Source organism: Mesoplodon mirus (assembly GCF_964341445.2).
Source record: "Mesoplodon mirus genome assembly, chromosome: 4".
NCBI lineage: Eukaryota > Metazoa > Chordata > Mammalia > Artiodactyla > Ziphiidae > Mesoplodon > Mesoplodon mirus.
The window spans coordinates 155,934,630-155,949,955 of NC_138979.1; the positions used below are offsets into that span (position 1 = coordinate 155,934,630).

A 15,326-nucleotide genomic window follows, 5' to 3' on the forward strand; every position below is an offset into this window, starting at 1 on the left:
GCTACTTAATGTATATACTGTGCTGGGGTTTGCTTTTATCCTTCTTTTGTCTCTCAATTATGTCTTCAACATTCTAGGTCTGCTAATCAATGTAATTATCATTGATGATGATAACAATAGCAATAATAACCACGGTGCTCCCCACTTACTGTGTGCCAGGCACTTGCGTGTTGCGTACTTTATGGGCTTAATCTCAGTTAATCCTGGAAATAATTTTATGACATTGGTACTATGCTCATCGCATTTTACAGCTGAAAAAAACTGAGGCTCAGAGGTTAAGTAATTTGCCTAATATTAAACACTAAGAGAAGGAGCCAAGACTTGAACTCTTATCTATGTGACTTCAAAACCCCTGGTCACTAAACTATACTTCAGATTAAAGACGTTCAGGATTGGTTCAAACAAACGGCTTCTCTCGAGACCGATCAGGAGGACCCAGGGGTTACAGCGCCCTTGTCAAGAGCAACCGTGGGGCCTGCCAACACACTCTGTTTGGAGCGGGGTTGTCTCAGGCCCAGTGCCCTTTTTTCTCCTGGCTGTGTGTGGTCCCCTCTCTGTCCCTCTCTGTCCCCCTCCCTCCTTCACCTTTCAGAAAGGGAGTGGAAGGGGTAGGTGGGTATTGCTGGAGAAATGGCCTACATCACAAGAAGACTGGGGACCCCTCCGGCACAAGTTCTTTACAGCTCTCCCAACCCCAACCTGTTGGTGGAAAATTATGGAACAACTGCAAGGGCACTGAGCGCTGCTCCTCACAAACACCCGCCCGTCCCCCCCTCACTTCCCACGTCCCCCCACCATGTTCCAGCCTCTCAGACACTTTAGGGGTATCTTCCCCTGGGTTCACCAAGCCAAATAGCCAGCGGGAGGCTTGTGGCTGTTAGCGCAAACAGCAGGCTGGCTGCTTGGTTGCCATGGCAACAGCTGTTGTGAGTAAGTGGTCGCTGTGGCAGAAGATTTAATTTAATAAACTAAATTTGGGGGCCCAGTGGGCAGATCTGGTACAGGCTTTACTGGGTACCTTCTGTGGTGCTGGGGCTGCAGCAGGGCATGTGTCGGAGGAGGGCTGGAAGCTTTTGTCCTGCAGAGGTAAGCCCAGTGATGAGAACTACATCCTGTGTCCTCAGAGACCCTGAGACTCAGCTCTAGACATCACCCATGAGTGGCTGGCTGAGGCCTTGCACTGCTGCTTCCAGCTAAGAGGTATCAGAGCAGCCCTACTGCTGGGAACAACTGGAAAATCTGGACAGAGTGTGCAGACCTTCTGCGTGAGGTCGAGACTGAGGTGGACAGGGCAGGTGTCCACCGCTAGGGATCCATCTCGGTGTGTGCAGCAGCCCTGGGGAAGCAGAATGCTGTTTCTGGGTCTCCGTGCTATGATTAAAATAACAAACTGGAAAGTCTATGCTTCCATTCTTTCTTGATCTACTTCAATCAGGTTTATGTCCCTACTATTCCTTTGAAACGTTCTTGTCAAGGTCACCAATGACCTCCACGTGACTAGATCCCGTCATTAAATCTGGGTCCTCATCCTTCTTTTCTATCAGCTGCTTTTGACACTGTCGGTCACTCTCTCTCTTCCTTGTCACTCTTGGCTTCTGAGAGACCACACTCGGCCGGCCATTCCCTCCCCTCTCTGTGCTGGGGCTTCCTCCTCCCTGACCCTTAAACTTTGGAGGTCTAGGACTCAGGGCTTGGTCCTCTTGTTTGTTCTGTCTTCTCTGGCTCCCTAAGGTATCTCACCTAGATTCTTAGGTTCCCAGGAAACAGGCTCTGAGACAGAGATTTGCGTGGAGCCGGTTCACTGGGAGTGCCTGGGGATGAACACCTGTGAGGGACTGAGGGATGCTGCGGGCGCGGAGGGAGAAGTTGCACAGTGATGCTTCAGCCAACAGGGCTGGGATCCGGGGAGTGCCAGGCACCGTGCTTTGCGAATTATCTCAGTGAATTCTCATAAAGCCCTCGTGGAGCAGATTTTGTCAGTGTCCCCATTCTGCAGTGCAGAGGTTGAGGCTAGGTAAAGTTATCCAATGTGCCCCCTATGAGGAGCTGGGACTCAGACCCAGTCTGGCTGCCTCTGAACCCTCCACAGAGCCTCTGAAAAGCATACTGAACCTACTGTACAGCACAGGGAACTCTACTCAATACTCTGTAATGACCTATATGGGAAAAGAATCTAAAAAAGGGGGGATATATGTATATGTATAACTGATCCACTTTGCTGTACAGCAGAAACTTACACAACATTGTAAATCAACTATACTCCAATAAAAATATTTTTAAAAATTAAAAAAATAGGGGCTTCGGGGCTTCCCTGGTGGCGCAGTGGTTGAGAGTCTGCCTGCCGATGCAGGGGACACGGGTTTGTGCCCCGGTCCGGGAGGATCCCACATGCCGCGGAGCGGCTGGGCCCGTGAGCCATGGCCGCTGAGCCTGCGCGTCCGGAGCCTGTGCTCCGCAATGGGAGAGGCCACAGCGGTGAGAGGCCCGCATACCGCAAAAAAAAAAAAAAAAAAAAGTTAAAAAAATAGAACTACAAAAAAATAAGCATATTGAGTAAAACTCTTGGGCCAGGTCCCTTGGAGGTCCTGCCAGAGTCTGCAGCCCTGCCACTTACTCCCCTCACCACTGGCATCCTAGGATGCACCCCTGCAGGGCTCCCAGGGCCTGTTCCCAAAGCCTATCACCTTCCTGAGGAGAGGGGACACATCCCTCCGGGGCTCTGGGGCAGGACCTGAGGCCCACAGAGCTGTGGGAGTCTCCTGTTTCATTTAAAAATGTATGAGAAGTTTGTACCTACTTCTTGTGTAATAGAAAAATAGCTAGCTCCCAGATCTTTGAACAAAAGGAAGATGCTCTGTGATTATCTCACGTCTTTGTGTATCCTTGGCTGGATTACCTCATATTCTTGAGGTTCATGGGCCTTCCTTTGATAAGCACCGATGTCCCCCTTTACTTAATAGACGTGGGCTCTGAGAATGAGGGCAGGTGGGCAGATTCTCCCTTCCCCCGACCTGGTCCTGGAACAACTACACTCCTCCCCCCATCCATCTTTTCTTTCCTCCCTGATCAGTCACGGTGACTCACACTGCCCTGGGCTGGCTGCCGAGAACCTCCAACTTCTCTCTGTGTGGCTGTCAGGGTGAGGGTGGTAGAGGTGGTGCCAGAGGGGCCTCCCCTGGGTTCCGTCCCTAAGACATCAAGGTGGCCATGTTTCAGGGTCTGATGGAGCTGTTCACAGTTGATGAAAGAATTCTATCAGCCCCAGAAGCAAAATGAAGGGATGAAGACCTGCCCAGGTGGTGGCTTTCAGCACATACGTGTGCAAACTTCAGGGAGGGACGTTTCTTAGGGTGCTGCCATATGTCACAAATGGTTCAGAAATTTGCACACAAAAAAAGTCCATGCCAAAATAAGCAAATCTCTAACCTTTGGGGTGAGCCCCTCTGCCTTCTTAAAGAGCTTTTAGGGCTTCCCTGGTGGCGCAGTGGTTGAGAGTCCGCCTGCCGATGCAGGGGACACGGGTTCGTGCCCCAGTCTGGGAAGATCCCACATGCCACGGAGCGGCTGGGCCCGTGAGCCATGGCCACCGAGCCTGTGCGTCCGGAGCCTGTGCTCTGCAACCGGAGAGGCCACAACAGTGAGAGGCCCGCGTACCGCAAAAAAAAAAAAAAAAAAAAAGGAGAGCTTTTATATTTAAACATTTAAAGTAGACGTGCATGTGCCACATCTGCGCATGCACACACACACGTATGTCCTGATGCACACAGCATGCCCACGTCCTCACAAAAGCTTGTGCCCATTATATACGTAAGCATACCTGTGCCACCCACAAGCATACCTGTGCAGACAGACATATGCACCCATGTACTCATACAAACATGCAGACTCAGAATGGAAACCCTGACCAGAGTCTGACTAGAGCGAAGCCATTCTCTCCTTTGCTGTCCCTGGGGTCACCAGGGATCAAGGGGACATTATCTGATCTCTCGGAAAACCATTCTTGCCTTTGCCCACTCAGAGCCCAGGTGGTGTTTGAAGCCTGCAGGAGAAACCTTGCATATAGATTTGGGGGGTGGCCATTGAGGCATCTGCAGAATGTTCACAGCATCCATTGCGGGGCTGGAGGGAAGGAGGGGTAGGCTGGCTTTAGATGCGACCCCTTGGATTTCACTGACTTTTGAAGTCCTGGGTGTCAGTTTGGGGCCCATGAGAGGAGGGCTGAAGACTAGGCTTTTGGTGGGTGGTGGCAGGTGGAGGTGGAGGGGGCCTGGTCCGGTGTGGAGTCCCTGGGGCAGGGCAGGGAAGGAGTGACTGCCCAGTGGCATAGGCCAAGAGCATCGGTTGGCCCATCCCTGAGAAGGCCAATTAGCAGTGCTTGGTTTTAGGGCTGTGGGCTGTGCCCCTAACTGGTCCAACTAGAGGACGCCGGAAGGCCTGGAGCTTGGCAGACTCCTCCAATGGAATAAGAGCTGCTCAGGATGGGGGGGTGAGGGGGCTTCCCCCTGAGAACCAGGGGACTCTGACAGTCCCGTTTGCACTCCCGCATCTCATTCATAGCCTCAGATGAAGTACCTCTATTTTCTGGGCCTTGTTTTCTCTAGGGACAGCTCTTTGCTCACATGACTTCATTTAATCCTCCTGGGAGCCTGAGGTAGAGGCAGGAATTGTGCCCATTTTATAGCAAGAACGTCAGGTCAGACAGTTCATGAGGGGTGGAACCAAGGATTAAAACCCGTATTCTTTCTTCTTGAAAAAGGATTATTAGATTTTTTAAAAGTCACAAAAGCAACGTATGCCTGTTTTGACACGTGCAGTGATACAGAGCTCTCTAAAGAAAAAGCTAAAACTCTCTCTTCCTGCCCTTTCTCCCCACCCCACTTCAATCCCATCTCCCTGAGCTAAATATTAACAGCCTACTATGGAATTTCCTACTCTTTTCTCTATGGTCACAGAAATGCATATACACATATGCATAGCTAGCTTTCTCTCCCTTGCTCGCTCTTTACACAGAAAATGGAACCTTATAAATGATTCCTCAACTCGCTTTTCCTCTTAAAATATTGGGGACATCTCTTCAGAACAGTGTGCTTAGATGTACCTCTTCCTTGGAATGGCCTTAACACAATTGTTTACCCATTCCCCACTAATCGGCATTCAGGGTGTTTCAAATCTTTGCCAATATACACAATGCTATAATAAGCACTCTTATACATAGGACTTTGCACTCATGCCTTTATTTCTGTTGCATAAAGTTCCCAAACTAGGATTACTGGTCAAAGTTTTGTATATTTTATTTTATTTTATTTATTTATTTATTTATTTATTTATTTTTTTTGTGGTACGCGGGCCTCTCACTGCTGTGGCCTCCCCCGTTGCGGAGCACAGGCTCCGGACGCGCAGGCCCAGCGGCCATGGCTCACGGGCCCAGCCGCTCCGCGGCATATGGGATCCTCCCTGACCGGGGCACGAACCTGTGTCCCCTGCATCGGCAGGTGGACTCTCAACCACTGCGCCACCAGGGAGGCCCATCAAAGTTTTGTATATTTTAAATTTAAACGCACCTTGCCAAATTATTTTCCTCCAGGTGGTGGAAATGAATACCTCTGCTAGCTGTGTTTCCTGCAGCCTTATCAGCACTGGATGTTATTATTCTTTTTTCATTTTTGCCCATCTGATAGATAAAAATGGCATCTTATTTTATTTTGATTTTTTACCTATCAGTTGTTTCATATGTTCATTGGCAATTTGTATTTCCCCTTTAATGAATTGTCCATATCCTTTGCCTATATTTGGGTTGTCTTTTTCATATTTCAGAGATTAACTTTTATCTGTCAAATGTGGAATAAATAATGAGTTATTAAATCATAGGATATTATTTGTCTTCTGAATTTAATACTATTTCTGCCATAGGAAAATTCTTAATTTTTATAAAGTCCAACCTATTTACTTTTTCCTTAATGGCTTATGGGCTTCCTGCCTTTCTTAAGGATCTTCCTCAATGTTCAGTTATTCTAAATTTTATTACAATATTTTTATTGTTTTAAAAATATTTATATTTAAAATTCATCTGGAATTTATTTTAGTACCTGTTATGAAGTGAGGACCTAATTTTGTTTTCTTCCATATGAGTAGCCAGTTATGTCAACACTATTTACGCCAAGCTATCTTCCTTATTGAATTAGAATGCTCATATGTCACATACTGAGATCTCATATATATTATTTCTAGATCATATTTTGTTCCACTGATCTGTTTTGTCTTTTCCTCAGCCATTACCATATTGTTTTGATTATAGTGTCTTTAGAGTTAGTTTTTTTTTAATTAATTAATTAATTATTTTTGGCTGTGTTGGTTCTTTGTTGCTGCGGGCGGGCTTTCTCTAGTTGCGGCGAGTGGAGATTACACTTCCCCGCTAGCAGTTGCAGTGTGCGGGCTTCTCATTGCGGTGCTTCTCTTGTTGTGCAGCACAGGCTCCAGGGGTGCAGGCTTCAGTAGCTGTGGCTCGTGGGCTCTAGAGCGCAGGCTCAGTAGCTGTGGTGCACAGGCTTAGTTGCTCCACGGCATGTGGGATCTTCCTGGACCAGGGCTCAAACCCATGTCCCCTGCATTGGCAGGCGGATTCTTAACCACTGCACCACCAGGGAAGTCCTAGAGTTAGTTTTAATAACTGGCAAGGCAAATCTCTTCCATTGTTCTTTGCCTTCTTTTGGGGGTGTGGGGCAGGGGAGAGGTCTATTCTAGAGAGCCCAGGGCTCTTTTCAGATGATCTTCCAGATGAACTTTAAGATCTTTTTGTCAAGATGAAAGCAAAGAGAAAAAGCAACTGGTGTTCCCACTGGAAGGACATCCGTTTTAGTCTTAACATGAGCTTCCAAGCCCAGGCTCCTGCCGCTGTACAGGGCTGTCTAGGCGCTTGCTGGTCTTGTGATCCACTGAGTACATAGGAATGAGGTGAAAAAGATAAAGGCAGCTTTAGCCTGAGCTTGGAACTTGCTATATGCAGAATATTGTTGTGTTTTTCCCTAGGAAAAGAAACATAAATTTGTGTTATGTTCATAGGGTTTGGTGATTATGTTTTGGTTTAAAATGTATAATGGATCGGAGATAACTTTGTGTCAGTTACCACGCTCCAAAAAAATACCCTCTTCATTCCTCCTTGGGTATGTAGGTTAAGTTTGTTTGTTTGTTTGTTTGTTTTTGCGGTACGCGGGCCTCTCACTGCTGTGGCCTCTCCCGTTGTGGAGCACAGCCTCCGGATGCGCAGGCTCAGCGGTCATGGCTCACGGGCCCAGTTGCTCTGCAGCATGTGGGATCCTCCCAGACCAGGGCATGAACCCGTGTCCCCTGCATCGGCAGGGGGACTCTCAACCACTGCGCCACCAGGGAAGCCCTGTTTGTTTGTTTTTTAAGAGATGCCAAGTTGTAGAGCTGCTAGATAGGAGGGTGTGAACGTTTAACATTCCAATAGCTACTACCAAATTACCCCGCCCTCCGTGGGGCTGTCCTCCCAGCCTCCCAGCCCTCTCCCACACCTTGTCAACCCTTGTCAAGGGTTTTCAGGGCCATAAAAGAGGTTGGTTCATGTTACTTAAGTCCCCGCTTAAGAGCTATTAAAAGGAGTGGGCGGCCAACTTGGAGCTGACACAGTACTCTGTATTCCACTCCCACACCCTCTCCCTGCCCCACTCAGCCATCCTAGGCACAGATCATACAAAGCAAGAGGTACCAGCTTTGGATCTCCCTCTGGTTCTTCTTCCCGTGAACTCTAATGTTTTTCAACAGCACTCAGGGTGCAAAAAGCTCTTCCTCTGCATCTCTCTCTCTCTCTCTCTCTCTCTCTCACTCTCTCTCTCTCTCTCTCTCTCTCTCTCTCTCTCACACACACACACACACACACACACACAGCTTTAGAAGCGCTTGCTGTGTGATGGTGCCCTGGGAATGCTGAGCTAGATTCTATCCCTGGCTCTGTTCCTTTTTTCAAAGTCTATATTTAACCAGTTTGGCCCTAAAGGGAATTAACCAAGTCAGGGCTCCAGTGAGTGCCAGAGGCTTGGGATTACACCAGAGGTTCTGACCTGGAGTCCGAGAATGGTACTCAGGGAGTTTGTGAGCCTCAGAAACCGCCTGCAGCAGCATTTGGGTTCATGTGTGCTTTTTTTTCTTAGGCGAGTCCATAGCTTTAAATAGGATCTTAGAGCAGGTGTGAGACCACTGCCCCCCCCCACAAAAAAAAGAAAGTTAAGAACAACCGCCACAGGGACAGAGTAAGTAGCTTTATGAGCAGGCAGAATAAAAGAATGGCATTCTAGAATCTAAGGAGGGGCTCTTAACAAGAAGGAATGAGAGGGGGGACTGTATGCAGAATTTTGTGTGAAAATACCTTCTGAGTCCAGGACAGAGAAACTTCATTAGATCCCCAAAGGGTTCATAACTCCCAAATTGAAGAATCTCAGAGGCTTAATGATGTTAAAGTACTAATGTCATCTGAGAGGCTAGATATTTCTAATAGCAATTTTTTCAAAATAAATGCATTTAGTTCATCATAGAAAATCTGAAAAAGTCTTCTAGAAATCTTCTAAAAATCACCTATAATTCCAACATCCAGAGATAATAACTTAAAAAAAAAAAAAAAAAAGGATTCTTGGGAATTCTCCGGCAGTCCAGTGGTTAGGACTCTGCGCTCCCACTGCAGGGGTCATGGGTTCGATCCCTGGTCAGGGAACTAAGATCCTGTGTGCCTCGCAGCCAAAAAAAGGATTCTTCCAGAGTGTCTGTATCTTTTTCTCACACTCTCCCATTCTCTCTCTCCACATATGTGCGTGTGTATATACAAACCTAGAATCATACTGACTTTTCTTTTTTTTTTTTTTGCGGTACGCAGGCCTCTCACTGTTGTGGCCTCTCCGGTTGCAGAGCACAGGCTCTGGTCGTGCAGGCTCAGCGGCCATGGCTCACGGGCCCAGCCGCTCCGCGGCATGTGGGATCTTCCCGGACCAGGTCACGAACCCATGTCCCCTGCATCGGAAGGCGGACTCTCAACCACTGCGCCACCAGGGAAGCCCCATACTGATTTTTATTTTTATTTTTATTTTTTTCTTTTTGCGGTATGCGGGCCTGTCACTGCCGTGGCCTCTCCCGTTGCGGAGCACAGGCTCCGGACGCGCAGGCCCAGCGGCCATGGCTCACGGGCCCAGCCGCTCCGCGGCACATGGGATCCTCCCAGACCGGGGCACGAACCCGTATCCCCTGCATCGGCAGGCGGACTCCCAACCACTGCGCCACCAGGGAGGCCCCATACTGATTTTTAACATGAATTTTTCTACTTATTATTTTATAGCACTGTCTCCTGTTGTTAAATAGTTTTCTAAAACAGTGTTTTTCAACCTTCTTTTAGCAATGGAACCCTTATTTTCAAACGAAATCTTATGCGAAGGCTAAAATATAAAATAAATAAAAGATGAGATGTTCTAGCTAAAGCATAGGGAGAGAAGAAACACAATTTGAAAGCCCCTGCTCTAAAAATACGAGTTTTAATGGCTACATAGTGTTCTATTATATGGATGTGTAGGGTGGCCAGATTTAGCAAATAAAAATACCAGATGTCCAGGTAAATTGGAATTTCAGATAAACAATGAATAATCTTTTAGTATAACTATGTTCCAATTTAAATTTCAGATAAACAACAAATATACTTTTTTAGAATAAGTATATCCCATGCAATATTTGGGATATACTAAAAAAATTTAGACATTCTTATTTAACTGGGCAACCTGTATTTTACATGGCAACCTTATCATGTGCCGTAGTTTACCTAACTAAGATCCCATTGTCGGACATTTAGATTAGTTCCAATGTTTTACTAGTATCAGAAATATTGAGCAGTATATCTTGTACCCATATCTTTATATATTTATTATTTTATAACACCTTAGGATCAGAATTACTATATCAAAGGCTGTAAACATTTTAAAGTCTTTCACTACATTTGCCAAGTTGTTTCCCCCAAAGGAATGTACTCTCGAGGGCTGTGTATGCAAGCACCTGTTTTAGGAGGGGTTAAACATGCGTCAATCCATTATTAGCGGTGTATGTTAGGTGGTCATTCTGCTCCTGCAAGACCCTGAGACATTAAGGTTCAAAGCTGGCAAATTTGATCCAAGGGCTCTGGGATAGCCAAAAGGGGCTAGTTAGCTCAATAGCATCTGGGTGCTTAGGGTCAGGGGTCCAAGTTGATAAGCAATAGGGTAGAGATGTACAGGCCTATAAAAGGAGAAGGTGTCACCATGATAGACTTCACCCAGCAGAAGTAAAGGAAGCTGCAAAGAGCTAGGCCCATTGTAAGGCATTATTTTTAGTAAGCAGCCTTGCATTCCCTGAAGACAACCATTCCAAGCAGGGGAAAGGCTACAGAGGAAAAAGTCTCAAAGGAGTTTATTCTACTTGAAAAACAAAAATTACATAAGCATAGTAATAACCAAAAGGATGGAAAATCACTCAAAATCTCCCCATCCAAACAAATCGCTGTTTTTATTTTTCGATATGCCTTTCTTGTCAAGCTCCATAATTTTTACATAACTGCAATCACAGAGTATATACAATTTTTATCTTGCTCTTTCCTCCCATTATTTTTGTAATTTATTTATTTTATTTATTGTTATTTTTGGCTGCGTTGGGTCTTCGTTGCTGCGCACAGGCTTTCTCTAGTTTCAGTGAGCGGGGGCTCCTCTTCGTTGCGGTGTGCGGGCTTCTCATTGCGGTGGCTTCTCTTGTTGTGGAGCACGGGCTCTAGGTGCGTGGGCTTCAGTAGTTGCAGCACGCAGGCTCAGTAGTTGTGGCTCGCGGCCTCTAGAGCGCAAGCTCAGTAGTTGTGGCACATGGGCTTCGTTGCTCCATGGCATGCGGGATCTTCCTGGACCAGGACTCAAACCCGTGTTCCCTGCATTGGCAGACAGATTCTTAACCACTGCGCCACCAGGGAAGCCCCTTTCCTCCCATTATTGTGCAAGTAATTTTCTGTGCTGCTTACACAGCTTTCATAGCTAATATTGCTAATGTTATTTTTTCTTGATTTCACAAGTAATAATTATTCCTTAAGACAAATTAGAACATCTAGATAAACAAAAATGGAATCACAATGCACATATTAATTTGTATCCTGTTGTTGTTTTTTTTCACTTAACTGTGTGGTGAACCTCTTCCCATGTTAAAAAAATACATTTCTACATCTTTTAAGATAATTGCAATGTATACTGTTGGTGGGGGTTGTACCAAAACTTACTGAACCAATTCCCTGTTACTGGAAGTCTATGGGATTTTCCTCCACCATCTTTTGCTATTGTAAATGGAATCCATTTTTAATCATTTCCTTAGGACAGATTTCTAAAATTAAATCATATGTGCACGTCTTTTTCAGACTCTTGATACATACTGGTAAGTTTACCTCTAGAAGATTTGTACCAGTTTATACTCCCTCTAACAACATGAAAGAGTGTATTTATTTCCCTCTAGCCTATGACAGTTATAGTAAATGGTTGCCAAATATTCTTTTTAGTTGATGGAACATAATTTACTTAATCTTTTCTCTGCTGTTGACATTGGATTGTTTCCAAATTTTCATTCTTATAAATAAGACTGTCATGAACATCTTTATGCCAGTATTTGTCTATAATTAATTGTGTGATTAAAATAAGAATCCTAGATGAGAAGGCATATTTACACGTCACTCCCTTCTTCCAAAGGTTAAATTTAAATCTTCTGGGTATGTGGGAGATTTCGGGCCCATTTGGTACCCTGCCATGACTAGGGGAAGATAATGGACAGAATAAAATAGAAAAGGCCATGTGCCAAAAGATATAGCACTAAAAATGTACTGCCAGACTGTTTTCCAAAAGGGTACTAATTTAATAACCATTCTGTTGACTTAAAAATTAATATAATCTTCAAAGATATTAGTCAGGGGAGAAAAGCACTGTCTGCCATTAACCCACCGTAATGTCATTTCCTGCAAATGACTCAAACCACAATAAAACACACATTTCTGTCCCTCCTGGACCCAAAGCTAGCATGCCATCTGCCTAGCTCATGCACTTGGCAGAAACCACAGTGGGGGTCTCAGGTTCACCCGCTTCCTGCAGCTCCTCCATTCTAGAGGTCCTTTGTATTCTTATTTCCTATCCAAACCCGAGGCCCCAGAAGGAGCAAGTACCATTTTGGTGACACTTAATCAGAGCTGCTGACCATTCCTCCAGCTCCCTCGGAACCTGGGTCTCTGGGGAACAATGTACACACCTTCCTAATGTGACAAACACCCCCGCTGAGCACCTACCATGTATCAACGTCACATAAGAAGACGCTCTTGGCTCTTTAGAGGGCCTCCGTGATCTGCAATAAATATGTCTTGAACAATGATGAGGTGAATGGATGTAGTTATAGTTAATTTAATGTTCGAGATGGAAGAGGCCTCAGAGACCATCTTGTTCAACCCCCTCCTTTTATACAATCATTTAGCGAGGGCCTCCCATGGCCCAGATGTGATGTATCTTATTGAATACGCTTGACACCTCTGGGTGGTAAGTATCATCACCTCCTTTCTGCAGGTGAGGAAACTGCTATGCTCAGAGGTTAACCCAGGTGCTGCAGAATGGCTTGTGGGCTAGCTAGCCTGAAGGACTCCACCTACAGCCCTTCGCAGCCCTCCTTGGCCCGCCCGCCCCTTGCAACCAAGTTACTCAATTAAGCACTCAACACCAGACACTTTTGAAAGGTTACAAAAGCTTAAAATGGACAAAGTGAAAAGGAAATGACACCCGTCGCCTGTGAGCCTCCCTACCAACCTCTTCAGAGTGTACTTCTCTGGTCGGTACCTGAGGTGAGGTTAATGGGCCCTGGCCAGGATTTGCCCTGCACCCCATTTTCAGTTGTTAGACACGCTTTGGGGAGAAATCGGGAGAAACCCAGCTGGGTCTCAAGCATTACCTGAATGATGGATTCACCTGCAACAACACCCCTATCCCCGCTCTCCCCCGACCTTACATATTCTCTCTTCATCTGGCTCTTGATTTGTATCCTTCAGTATCCTTTGTAATAAACTGGTAACCTAATGAGTTCTCTGAGCTGCTCTAGCAAATTAATTGAACCCAGTGAGGGGGTTGTGGGAACCTCTGGTTTTTAGCCAGTAGGTCAGAAGCACAGGTAACAATGTGGGCTTGCAATGGGCATCTGAAGTGGAAGGCAGCCTTGTGGGGCTCAGCCCTCAACCTGTGGAATCTGATACTACCTCTAGGTAGATAGTGTCAGGATTGAGTTGAATTATCGGACACCCAGCTGGTGTCCAAGAATTGCTTGTTGGTGGTTTGGGGGAAACCCCAGCACACCTTGGATTTGGGTCCCAGAACCCTTTATCTGTCTTTATTACAGGGGTCTCAGCTAGGAATTCAGAAGGGCAGAAGGAACATTATTTTTCCTCCTTAAACTTCCCTTCCCATCCTCTCCATCTGGTACTCCTGCCCCTGGTTGTTACTTCGGCCCCCAAATGTTACAGCTGAGGAAGGGCTTACTTTTCATCAAGTTATTTATAGCTGAGATTCACTTTGAAGATGTTAATGTTGATAATGACAGTAATTAGCTCAACTCCTTTAGGTAGAGAAGAATTAAGCTTCACCTTTTTTTTTTTTTTTTTTTAAATTTATTTATTTTTATTTTATTTTTTTGAGGTATGCGGGTCTCTCACTGTTGTGATCTCTCCCATTGCGGAGCACAGGCTCCAGACGCGCAGGCTCAGCGGCCATGGCTCACGGGCCCAGCCGCTCCGCACCATGTGGGATCCTCCCGGACCAGGGCAGGAACCCACGTCCCCCGCATTGTCAGGCGGACTCTCAACCACTGCGCCACCAGGGAAGCCCTTCACCTGGTTTTTAAAAATAATTTTATTGTAAAAGAATAAGTACTTATTTATGAAAAAATTCAGATTTGTATACACGGAAAGGTAAAATTCTTTAGTCTTCCAGCCCACTCCTGTGCCGCTTGCTGGAGGTGACCACTGTTTAGCAGTTTGCCATGTATTTTTGCAAACAAATCTATGCATTTAGATATGCATGTATTTATGAACTCTTTATAGGAAATGAATCACAATATTCATACATAATTTATTCCTTGTAACATTTGTTCAGAATTCTACTGTAAGGATAAACTGTAATTTATTTAATCAGTTCTCTACTGATGGGCATTTAAATTATTTCCAGCATTTTAAATAAATACTACTGTAATTAAGATACTTGTGTATTTAAAATACTCATGTGAGTTTAATTATAGAGTTAATATCTAGAAATGTAAGGTGATCATATAATCTATCACGTAAACTAAGACAGATTCTAATTCAGAGGGGCTCCTGAGAGCACAGGTATATACTGAGACTGTCTCAGGAAAAACAGGTATGTGTTTATACAAAATTGAAACTTCTACTGAGTCAAAAAGTAGCATTTAGGGCTTCCCTGGTGGTGCAGTGGTTGAGAGTCCGCCTGCCGATGCAGGGGACACGGGTTCGTGCCCCGGTCCAGGAAGATCCCACATACCGCGGAGCGGCTAGGCCCGTGAGCCATGGCCGCTGAGCCTGTGCATCCGGAGCCTGTGCTCCACAACGGGAGAGGCCAAAACAGTGAAAGGCCCGTGTAACGCAAAAAAAAAAAAAAGTAGCATTTAAAATGCTGATGTTGTCAGGCTTGGTCATACCAATTTATAATCCACCAACATATAAGGGCTTCTGTTTCTTCAAACTTACAAAATACTGAGCATTATAGTAAAAATTATTTGCAAATTTACCAAATTAATAAGAAATTGTATCATTTTAACTTGCATTTATTTAATAATCAGTGATGTTGAACATCTTTCATTTATTATTGGCCATTTGTATGTCATATTTCTTTTTTAAAAATATTTATTTATTTATTTGGCTGCGTTGGGTCTTTGTTGCTGCGCATGGGCTTTCTCTAGTTATGGCGAGCAGGGGCTACTCTTCATTGCGGTGCACGGGCTTCTCATTGCGGTGGCTTCTCTTGTTGTGGAGCACGGGCTCTAGGCGTGTGGGCTTCTGTAGTTGTGGCACTCGGGCTCAGTAGTTGTGGCTTGCGGGCTCTAGAGCACAGGCTCAGTAGTTGTGGCGCACGGGCTTAGTTGCTCCGTGGCATGTGGGATCTTCCCAGACCAGGGATCAAACCCATGTCCCCTGCATTGGCAGTCGGATTCCTAACCACTGTGCCACCAAGGAAGTCACAGTATGTCATATTTCTATGAACTACTTGTTCATATCCTTTATGGCTACATTTCTT

General features: G+C 45.5%; 1 protein-coding gene across 2 annotated transcripts in view; it reads left to right on the forward strand.

Moving 5' to 3' along the window:
* The window catches only part of GALNT16 (polypeptide N-acetylgalactosaminyltransferase 16), a 100,574-nt gene that overhangs the window by 35,897 nt on the left and 49,351 nt on the right, over nt 1–15,326 (forward strand). The window lies entirely within an intron of this gene.